General features: G+C 34.6%; 1 non-coding gene and 1 pseudogene across 1 annotated transcript; one reads left to right on the forward strand and one right to left on the reverse strand.

Annotated features, from left to right (window-relative positions):
* LOC139875582 (probable acyl-activating enzyme 16, chloroplastic) overlaps nt 1-12877 on the forward strand; it is an 88178-nt pseudogene that overhangs the window by 26299 nt on the left and 49002 nt on the right.
* Nucleotides 12618-12724, reverse strand: LOC139879023 (small nucleolar RNA R71). Its single transcript, XR_011769879.1, has one exon. It is a non-coding gene; the product is annotated as a small nucleolar RNA R71 (small nucleolar RNA).

Consider the following 12877-nt stretch of genomic DNA (forward strand, 5'->3'; position numbering starts at 1 on the left):
AGAATGGAGAAACTATTACGATTATATATAAAGGAAATTGTTTCAAGGCATGGAATACCTATTTCCATTATATCTGATCGTGATAGTAGATTTACATCAAAGTTCTGGCAATCACTACAGGAGGCACTGGGAACTCGTCTGGATATGAGCACCGCATATCATCCACAAACTGACGGGCAAAGTGAAAGAATAATTCAGACTCTTGAAGACATGCTCAGGGCATGTGTGATCGATTTTGGGAACGGATGGGATAAGTATCTACCATTAGCGGAATTCTCGTATAATAACAGTTATCACGAGAGCATTAAAGCTGCACCATTTGAAGCACTGTATGGAAGGAAGTGTAGATCCCCTATCTGTTGGAATGAAGTAGGAGATCGACAATTAACTGGTCCCGAGATCATACATGAAACTACTGAGAAGATTGTACAAATTAAAGAAAGATTGAAAACAGCCCGTAGTCGCCAAAAGAGCTACGCCGATGTCCGAAGGAAACAATTAGAGTTTCAGATCAGTGACATGGTTATGCTAAAGGTGTCACCTTGGAAAGGTGTAATACGTTTCGGTAAAAGGGGTAAATTGAACCCAAGGCATGTAGGTCCGTTCAAGATCATTGAACGTATTGGACCGGTAGCTTATCGACTCGAATTACCGCAACAACTCGCCGGAGTACATAATACGTTCCATGTCTCAAACCTTAAGAAATGTCTTGCAAAGGAAGATCTCACCATTCCTCTTGAAGAAATCCAAGTCAACGAGAAACTGCAATTCATAGAAGAACCAGTCGAAATTATGGACCGTGAAGTTAAACAGCTCAAGCAGAGCAACATACCAATCGTCAAGGTTCGTTGGAATGCTCGAAGGGGTCCCGAGTTTACTTGGGAACGAGAGGATCAGATGAAACAAAAGTATCCACATTTGTTTCCCAATGATGCAAAATAGGTACAACTTTAAAATTTCGGGACGAAATTTATTTAACGGGTAGGTAATGTAACGACCCGGATTTTTCCGATCGTTTTACACTTATAAGATTAATATTTACATAAATTAAACCTTACCAACATGATAAGCAATCCAAATTGTTGAGATTTATGTTTTTGAAAAGAGTTTTACACAACATTTGACCGTCCAATTTGACCGATGATATCACGAACTATATAACATACGATAATTATACGTTTGTGTATATATATGTATTTATATATATTTAACATGATCTAAGAATGTTTAACATCTCATTGGGTACTAATAACAATGAGTTATAAGTATATTTTGGAACTACTAACTTAAGTTTTCAAAACGATAACAATACGTAACGTTCTTCGACATAAATACTTATAACCTATAATACTTATACATGCATTGTATAGATATGTATTTTATCACTTTTAAAGGGCTTACATACATAAAACAATATAAGTATATTTACAAAAGATAGCTATATTTGAATCCTCGTTCTATTTCCTTAAAAATTTCTACACGTATACCTAGAGTATATGTACTCGTAGTGTACGCAGCTTCTATACGTATTACTATTGGTATATACACATCACAATCACTTTATTATCAGCCATGAGTCAGTAAATTTTGGATCTTAGCATGCATGATTAATCAATTTGGCATATTACAAGATTTTTTCACAACATTACAAATTTATACATCTTTTCACCACCATTTATACCCCATTCCATTTTCATTTTTACTACACATTTTCTCTAACCAAAAATACACTCTTAGGAACTTTAGGTGTTCCTCACAATCTCAGCAAATCCTCATGAAGAACTAGCTTCAAAAACTTCACTTAATCACCATAAGAAAACCTTTCCAAGAACACTTCAAAAATCTTTCCAAGAACACAAGTTTACTTCCAACCTTTTAATCCAACTCCACCACTCTTTTGGTTCTAGGATTTTACTCATCTTTTACAGCAATCTTGTCCAAGTAATTTGAGGTAGTAACCTTGTTCATAATTTTATTCGATTCATATTTATATAGCTATCTTATTTTGTGATATAAAATTTTAACAACAAGAACATAGTTTGAATGATTTCAAACTTGTTTGCAAAACTAAATAGATCCTTCTAACTTAACTTTTAAAACACTTCAAGACCTGTAATATATCATAATGATATGCCAACTTAACAAGATACAACTTGTTTTTACAAAGAACACCTTAAAACTGAATCTACGGCGTCGGAGTGTAACCGGGGGCTGTTTTGGGTTGGATAATTAAAAACCATCTTGAACTTTGAATTAGAAGTTCAAGTTCTGGAAAAATGATATTTCTTATGAATATGTTAACACATAAAAATTTCATGGTTTAATTCAAAGTATAAGTATTTTTAGAAAAATGACCATTAAATGTTGTTTTTATGACAAAAATGATTACTTTCATAAGATTCACCTAGAGTTTGGACTATAACCTGTGATCCCGAATATAAACCATGGTATTTACAGTTCATATTCTTAAATTTTGACTCGATCCAAGGAGATGGCAAGTTGAATCAACAAAAACGGAGTTGTAACGAAGAAACTACGACTAAAATAAGATCGGGTGTCCAAAGCTTGTTTAACAACGAAAATAATTGGAGAAAAATTAAATAAATCATATCTTTCCTAATTAATATGATATTTCATATATATTTACTCATGATTTAATTTTATATATTTCAGGACCACCCGTAAACAACACGAGAAGATTAATCATAAGACCTCATGAACGTACGCCACACGTCATTTGACAACACCGGTACTTTATGTACGCAATACGTCATTTGACAACACGGTACCATGGGTCAAGATTAATTCCGATCAATATGAATACGATGGGGTCTTTATTTATTTTATTTAAGCAACTAATTGTGAACCACTAACATCGGACTGCTAACTACGAACTAAGAAAGTATTGAAAAGTATAAAAAGTATATATATATATATATATATATATATATATATATATATATATATATATATATATATATATATATATATATATATATATATATATATATATATATATATATATATATATATATATATGTAACGGTTACTTAAAAAGAAAATATATTGATATATTACATATGGTTAGGTTCGTGATATCAATCGGAGACCAAGTCGTGTTATTATCTTCAAGACAAAAGTGAGTATATAGTCCCACTTTTAAACTCTAAATATTTCGGGATGAGAATACATGCATTTTATGATTTACGTTATAGACACAAGTGATCAAAAATATAAATTCTATGTTGGGGTGAGTTTTGGCATACTTCCCTGTAGCTTGGTAACTACAATTTACATGTGGTATTGTAAACGCGAATCCTGTTGATAGATCTATTGGGCCTGACAACCCCAACCGGAGCTGGACGACCAGTTCTAAACGGTTGCACAGTACTTCGTTTTTATATTACACCTGGTATAGTGTATGATGTTATATGGATGGGAATATGTGACGATGATTAAATGTTAAGTATGGTTACCAGGTGCTCAACCACTTAGAATATTTTTATGTTTATAAATATGAAATCTTGTGGTCTATATTATTCACTGCCGGCATTAAACCTATATCTCACCAACTTTATGTTGACGTTTTAAGCATGTCTATTCTCAGGTGATAACTAGAAGCTTCCACTGCATCATGTTGAACTTAAGCAAGATTTGGAGTTCGCATATTTGTGTCAAAAATAAAACTGCATATCGGAAGATTTGTAATGTAAAATATGTTGGAAATCGTGTTGTTGTCATTACATGTAAAGTTTGTAAGGCCAAGATTATCGCTAGGCGGTAATCATTATTATGTTGTTAAAACCTTGGTTTTTAAATAAAAGTTATGGTTTGTATTGTAAAAACGAATGCAGTTTTTGAAAATATAGAGGTCAATACCTCGCAATGAAATCATATGTTATTGTATTCGTCCTTTTGGTTAAGGTAGGGTCGTCTCACCATTCTTCTGAATTCACGATCGATCTCTGGAAAATCTTGTAGTCTGACTTGTCGACCTTCACTAATAGGTCTATTATTTGTTGGTTGATTCATAGTGTGATTGTAGAGATAAAGATAGAGAGACTTGAATGGGTAGATATGGATGAAAAGAGTGTGTATGGCTACTCTTTAAGTAGATCCACAAACTGCCACTGCACCAAGAATTCCCGCACAAATGTTTCCCGCCCAAAAATTTTCCCGCCATAGTGTAACGGTGTTTATGTGTCGGTGTACGTAATAGTATAATGTAACGTTGTTATGTAACGGTGTATTGTAACAGTGTTATGCATGTGTCGGTGTATTGTAATGGTGTATTGTTATTATTAAACACAATTACAACGAAAGCTAAACAACGATAATAAACAACGATAACACAACAAAACATATTCAAATCATTGATGGAAGGCTGACGTCAGCATCAACCATGAAGATGCATTGAAATAGTAGAAACTGAAATACTAGAAACTGAAATTAATTATAAAACTACAAACTAATTCTGAAACTGAAATACTTGAAACTGAAATTATTTCTGAAACTACAAACTACAACACAATACTTCCAAAGGGGATTACATCGGTTTGTTGAAAATGAAATACGACACAAATGCTACAAGAGTACAAATTAACATCATTTTCAACATTTTTGCTTGACGTTTTGCGGTTTTGAGTGAACGTTGTAGATCTTTTTTTGACCTTAACAATTCTGGTATCACCTCAAGCGCCCTTTCAGACCAGGGCGCATCAATCCAAATTTGTCGCCTTCTACAAAGTTCAGACATCAAGGTGCCGAACCTACCACCACAACCATAATATCGTCGACCGTACTGGTACTCATCAGTCAAGCAAGTTTTGAGAACCATCTTTGAACCACAAGATCGACAAAATTTCACAGGCAAAGTTTCCACTGGACCATAATGATAATTATCAGCCATATGGTTGCAGTCATCTAGTGTTGTGATTAGTGGGGTAGTTATATAGAAGAATTTTCCCGCACAAAAGTCATCATCTGTTTTCCCGCCAAAAAATTCCCACCAAATGTTTTCCCGCCGAGAATTTCCCACCAAATTATTACGGCTCAATTTAATGATGATGTTGGTGTTGATGATGATACGATGACGACGATGATGACGAAGATGATGATGATGACAATGATGATGACGAAGATGATGACGATGATGATGACGACGACGATGATGATGGCGATGATGATGATGATGACAATGATGATGACGAAGATGATGACAATGATGATAATGATGATGATGACGATGATGATGACGATGATGATGACGACGATGATGACGAAGATGATGACGATGATGATGACGACGACGATGATGATGGCGATGATGGTGATGATGACAATGATGATGACAAAGATGATGATGAAGATGATGACGATGATGATGACGACGACGATGATGATGGCGATGATGATGATGATGACGAAGATGATGACGATCATGATAATGATGATGATGACGACGACGATGATGATGGCGATGATGATGATGATGACGATGATGATGACGATGATGATGACGAAGATGATGACAAAGATGATGACGAAGACGATGACGATGACTATGACGATGATAGCATTAATGACCATAATTAAATAAATAAAATATTTAATTAGATAAATAAAATATTATTAATTAACAAATAATAGCATTAATATTTTTTGGTTAATTAAACATTTAATTAAAAAAAAAATTATACAAAAAACGACGACTATTAGCGGCGATCCTCGCCGCAATTGAGCTAAATCCAAAATTTTCGTCAAAAGTCAAATTTCCCTCAAAGAAATTTCGGGGGACCGCCAAAACACATTTGCGGCGTCGCTTTAGCAATAGCGGCGAGGGTCGCCGCAAAAGGCATCTGAGAAAAAATAAAGTTTCTGCTTTTTGTCACTTCGTCATTTTACTCAATCTCTCCCACCAAACCCCATCCGGCGATTTCCGACGGTTAAAAACAGGTTGCGAAGAAACGCCCGATTTACCGGGCGGGAAGCTGTAAAACAGCAAAATCCAGTTCAGCTACTGGTGCATTTGCGGCGACCCCCTCGCCGCAATTGCGAGTAAATTTACCAAATCGTAAACGTGTAGTTGCGGCGAATGGACGTCGCAAATAGTTGTCGCAACTGGTGCAGCCATTAAACGACGTTGTGGGTCCCACCAACACCTCGCCGCAAAAGGGTCGCCGCAATTGCATTTTCATTTTCTTTTTTGCTTTTCTTTAAATCAAGGTGGGTCCCACAAAAACACGTCGCAACTAACCGTCGCAAATACTTTTAAAGGCGAAACATAGGAGTCGTTCTTATTGCGACGAACCATCGCCGCAATAGGTCTTTTGCGGCGATCCGTACTGCTTTTTGCGGCGATCCGGGTCGCCTCAAATGAGCCTGTTTCCTGTAGTGCTCTACCCAGGAACAGTGCCCGAATTGATGTGTTCCCGGGTACCGTCGATCGGGTTCGGGTTTCCGTCCGAACGTGTGAGATACGTGCAATGATGAGGGCCGTTGAAATAAATGATCAACTGATGCCAAAAAAATCGCCGTTCAAAAAAAAAATCCAACATTAATATGAAAACTAGGAAATCGGTAATTTAATTAAGAAATATTGAAGACTTGAGACTAGAAGTTTGACAGGTTAAAACAAATCTGGGATTCTCTGTAACAATTATAGGCTTTTTTATTTCTTTCTTATTGAATAAGCATATTTAGAGCAAAATATTCCTTTTTTTTCCTCAGTAAAATAACATTAAATGCTAACAACAAATGGGATGGGAAGAGCTCAAAAAAGTTAGTTGCTTTTTGTTTATTGGAAAAATGTCATGTCTCTTATGAAAATTAATATCAACCTGGATTTGGTACAAAAAAAAAGAAAAAAAGGTTAATCTTGTTGTAGTTAGTAAATTGTTCATTGATCAATTTAGATATCTGGTGTTAGAGTTTGAAAAACATATTATTTTCGCTAAGCATGGTAGATACAAGTGTCAAATGCTAATGCATTATAGTTGTAAAAGTAATATGAGATGATTGTGATCGTCTTTTTTGATGTTCTAACTAATTCTTATTTGAATTTGGTATAATAATATTTATGAAATAGTAGGTATACGTCATTATTTGATATGCCCAGAATACAGTAAGATGATTTAGTAAAACACGTACATTGATAAAATTTTAATAACCCGTCCCTCATAATGTTGACTTGTAGACAGAACAAAAGCAAATTCGAAAGTATTCACCACTCCTTGAGAGTCCGTTACTATCGGAAAATAATGGATTAACTACAGAGTTCAAGACAATTCCAGATATTTGGAGGTCCTCAGCCAAAAAGTATGGTGATCGTGTTGCATTGGTGGACCCACATCATGACACTCCTACAAATATGACTTATAAGCAGGTCTATATCTCTCTTATCCTATCTTTTTGCATGGGTGGACCCACGTCATGATCCTCATGAGCCTCTTAGAAATATGACTTACAAAAGTGACTTGTGATTTTGATATTTGCAGGTGGAGCAAAATATTTTAGATTTCGCTGAGGGGTTAAGAGTTATTGGAATCAAGCCATGTGAGAAGCTAGCACTTTTTGCTGACAATTCTTGTCGGTGGCTTATTGCTGATCAAGGTAGATAGCATTCATTTTCGTAGTGATAAACTTATACTTGGCAATTTAGACCCATACTCTCAATATTGGGTCAATTAGGTAAAGCTCTCGGATCAATTTGGTCTTGAGAGAAATTAGGCATGGCAATATAAACCAAAAAAAAAAAAAAAAAGATTCAATGGGTTTCCCTCTAACTTATTGGGTTCTGTACCAAATTTAATGGAATGGGTCCAATGGGTATTAATTCCTAAAGCTCAATAAATACAGATAGGTCTGATGGTTCTTTTGAATGAGTCAAATTGGGTCGAACATAACAAGTTTCATTACATTTATGAAAGCAATCATGGTTGTATCATTTATTATTTATTATGTATATTATTTAATATTTTCTTATATACACAAACCGTATATATAAACGTAAATCATAATTATAAATGTAAATGTAGATGACCCGTTTGGACCCATTTGACCCATGAATCATTACCCAACCTGGCCCATTTGGAACCATTTAAAAATCTGACATGTTTGACCCATGACCCATTTCAACCCTAAACCGTTTTGATCCGTTACTCAAACCGACACAGCCTGAACCGTTTGCTATAAACTCAATATCTAAGGTCTTGTTTGATTTTATTTTCTCACAAGCTTGTGTTTTATTTGATTATAGCCAATCCACTTTCATTGTATGATTTTTACTTTGTAAACCTCAATAAATAAACTTGAAATATGAAAATTTCATGTAGGTATTATGGCCACAGGAGCAATAAATGTTGTTAGGGGATCAAGGTCATCTGTGGAAGAGCTATTACATATCTACAATCATTCTGAAAGGTTAGCATCACATGAATACCGAGTATATGTCCCTTCACGATGTTTTCAGTGAGTAAATATTCACCCACTTTCTGAAGGAAGTGTGCGGTCGACTTTTCAAATCTTATTTTAGTTTGGTTGACTTTAATAGAAAATTTTGACCAAGTCCAAACTATGTAGGAAGTACTCTCTAGGGATGAGAAGTATTATGCTGGTAATGTTTTCGAAAGTTTAGAGTTTGTTCATCAAATAGTCAAACGAAACCTTTTACAATATAAACATAAACAATAACAATACCCAATCCCGGGATGTAGGGTATGGAGGAGGTAAATAAACATATATACATATACAATTGCTACAATTGCTACAATGGTAAACCTTAATTGGCTCTATTTTTGAGTTAACAGCAAGCGTCGATTTATTTGCATCTTGACTGCCGTTTAGAGCCTAAATTGAATTTCATGCAGTATTTAAAATCCATGGAAATTTGATTCTACCATTTTCATGGCGTCTCAATTTTATTTACTATTTTTTTTTTTAAATTTCCTACTTATTGGCCGGAGGTCCACTCGGAAACAATCTCTTTATCCGTCGAATAGAGAGAGAGACGACGTTCTCTACTTTTGAGAGTGTTTCACTTTGGGTGGAGAAATGACTTGTTTTTATTCTCTGATAGGGGAAGAATTGTATACATCTCACCTCCCCCATACACCACTTATGTGGTACTGGGTTGTTGTTGTTGTGGTAAACCTTAGTCAAAAGACAAAAAACACACGGTGTAAGAAATCTTATCATTACAGTGTACTTTTTCTTTTCTTTATAGTTTTACCCCTTACTTTTTACTTTCGTTTTGTCTTGTATGGAAAAGTTATGGAACTTTACCGTATTATTCTTATCTATTTATGGAAGTGGACTATTAATTTGAGACAGTCCGAAAAAGAATAGTGGACTATGAATATTTGACGGAGGGAGTACATATTTATGTATCATCTATCTACTGATAAGACTAAAAATGAACATATATTTCATAGCATTATCCCCCAAGAAAGACAAGTTTTCAGTTGCAATTGTTCCATTTTCAAGTAATATTCGTTTATATTTAATAAGTGCGAAGACAAAAGGCGAAAACGAAGATTTGAAGACAAAAAGGTCCAAAATGCTCAAATGTACAAAATACAACTCAAATGGTTCAAATTATTGATAAGGAACGTCTCAAAATGACAAGAGTACAAGTTGCAAAACGAAAAGTACACGATATAAAATAGTACACAAGGGCGTTCGAAAATTCGGAACCGGGACATGAGTCAACTCACAACGCTCGACGCAACGGACTAAAAATTACGAGTCTACTATGCACAAGAATATAATATAATATATAAATAATTATATTAATTATTTATATTTTATATTTATATTTATATTAAATTCATGTCGGCAAGCATAGGACAAACGATAGCCTGTTTTCCCTTTGCCCGCGAGTCGCGGAGCTTGCAGGCCAAATGGGCCGCAAGTCGCGGAGCTAGTCTGGCCCAGCCTGCCAATAAAACCCAACGCGTTTTTCTGTTTTCGGCACCCTATTCAATCTCTCTCTCAATATATGTAAACGTATATTTATATTTATATTATAAATTTTAATTTTAATTTTAATACTAATAATAATTTAGTTATGGTACAAATAATTTACGGGTTTTAAGTCAGAACTCTGTCCGTATAACGGTACAAAATTTATCACCACTGTAAGCTATGTCTTTCCTTTTTAATTTAATGTCTAGTAGCTAAGTTATTATTATGCTTATTTAATACCGAAGTAATCGTGATGTTGGACTAAATTAAGATGGGACTATTGGACTTTGGACCATAATTAGGATATGGACAAAAGACCGACACCTGTGGACATTGGACCATGGACAATTAATAGATGGGGGGTATTGTCTAAAATTGAGCGACAACTCATGGGATTCTGTCGAACCTATCTTCAAATTAATTAATCTAATAATTAATAAAATGGTTATGGATGTCCTATTTAGTGACGTTTATACGACATCCTTTACAATCATTTAATTAATTATTCGGGTTGGGTAATTTATTATTCACTATGGCCAAGTGGATAAATTAATATTCATGGACCAATAAAACAGGGGTGAATTACATTTAAGGACACTTGGTGTAATTGTTAACAAAGAATTAAAACCTTGGATTACACGCAGTCGTTAACCTGGTGTATTCATTAAACAAAGTATTAAGACCTTGTTACAGTTCGAATACCTAATTAGTTGGAATATTTGACTTCGAGAATAAGGTTAATTTGTCGAGCATTTTATAATTATGACCGATGAACTATTATGGACAAAAACCATTTGGGTATCAAATAAACCAGGACAAAGGACAATTAACCCAGGACAATTAATTAAAATCAAACAGTCAAACATCATGGTTACGGAAGTTTAAATAAGCATAATTGTTTTATTGTTTTTCTAATCGTAATTTTATTTACTCGCAATTTTATTTTCTGTCATTTTAATTATGTCATTTATTTTACGCACTTTAATTATTGTCATTTGTATTTACGCTTTATTTAAAATCGACAAACCGGTCATTAAACGGTAAAAACCCCATTTTATAATAATAATAATAATACTACTATATATATATATATATATATATATATATATATATATATATATATATATATATATATATATATATATATATATATATATTATATTTTTATATTTTTGTGTGCGTTAAACTTCACTAGCTCCCTGTGGAACGAACCGGACTTACTAAAAACTACACTACTCTACGATTAGGTACACTGCCTATAAGTATTGTAGCAAAGTTTTGGTATATCTCATCCGTAAAATAATAAATCTTGTGTAATTTCGTCGCAATTCCGTATTAAAAAATATAACTATTTCGTACACTCCGTGCAACACATCAAGTTTTTGGCACCGCTGCCGGGGATCGAACCCGGGTCTCCCGCGTGACAGGCGGGAATACTTACCACTATACTAAGATTTTTGCCATAGTTATTTTTATTTCTAGATATTTTTAGGCTTTGCCGTAAAATTCCTTAAGTGCTTATTCCTTAGACTAAGATTTAGGTGCTTTAGAATTTTGCGACGCCGTTTTTCGTGCTACTTTCTTATTTTTATTTTTCGACGCCTATTTTTAGACCTTTTTATTTTTCGACGTTTTTCGACGCGCAATCTATTTCTTTCTTATTTTTCGACGCTCTAGTTTTTAGGACTTAGAATTTTCTCTACTTCTTATCTAATTCTCCAAGCGAAAAGAAAAATTATTTAAGCGGTTAAGTTAATAGACGTTGACATTTTTCTGGTTCGTAGTAATAGTTGGATTTGTTAGTGGCAAGTTGTGGGCTTCCGATTTAAAGGGTCCTGGCTTCCTGCTGCATCTTTTGGCTATTCGAAACGTGGGCAAAATCAGAAAAGTCTATTAATTGGACAACTTATATAAGTTTTTCTTATTTTTATAACTAATAGGATATTCTGTGAATGCACCGAGCAAAACGTTCACCACCTTTCATACGTTCACCACCTGTAACTCGATCAAGACATTTAGCAAATATTGTCGTCGTTGATTTTTCTTTAGAATCGTCATCAAGTCGACCAAGTATTCCAACTCAAATTTCCGATAATCCAATTTTTGAAACCAACCTCACAATTGAGAATCCAGAGAATACTCAGGGACAATTCAGAGATCCTGATGCACTAATCATTCCTCCGGAACCACCAATCATTCAAACAGAGATTGTTGAGGAAGAAACCATTAAATCAGAATCTTTTAGTGATTAGTATTCAACAAATTCAATCATGGAAAATCTGGAACCTTTAGGTATGGAAGATCGAATGAGAGCTAAACGCACGGGCCAAGGTCACGCCATTATTAAGCCAGAAGTTAATGCGCCAGATTATGAAATCAAAGGACAAATCCTACACATGGTAACTAATCAGTGCCAATATAGTGGTACACCAAAGGAAGATCCAAACGAACATCTTCGAACCTTTAATAGGATCTGTACTCTATTTAAAATCCGAGAAGTTGAGGATGAACAGATCTATCTCATGTTGTTTCCCTGGACTTTAAAGGGAGAAGGCAAAGATTGGTTAGAATCGTTACCTGAAGGGGCGATTGACACATGGGATGTCTTAGTTGAAAAATTTCTTAAACAATTCTTTCCGGCATCCAAAGCCGTAAGACTTCAAGGAGAAATTGTTACATTCGCGCAAAAGCCAAATGAAACATTATATGAGGCGTGGACAAGATTCAGAAGGATGTTAAGAGGATGTCCTCAACATGGTTTAGATACTTATCAAATAGTACAAATATTCTACCAAGGTGTCAACGTTGCTACAAGAAAAGACATCGACATAACAGCTGGTGGTTCCATTATGAAGAAAACCGCAACTGAAGCTTACAAAATTATTGATAACACAGCCTCCCACTCACATGAGTG

Source organism: Rutidosis leptorrhynchoides, chromosome 11 (genome assembly GCF_046630445.1).
Source record: "Rutidosis leptorrhynchoides isolate AG116_Rl617_1_P2 chromosome 11, CSIRO_AGI_Rlap_v1, whole genome shotgun sequence".
In the NCBI taxonomy this organism is placed as follows: domain Eukaryota; kingdom Viridiplantae; phylum Streptophyta; class Magnoliopsida; order Asterales; family Asteraceae; genus Rutidosis; species Rutidosis leptorrhynchoides.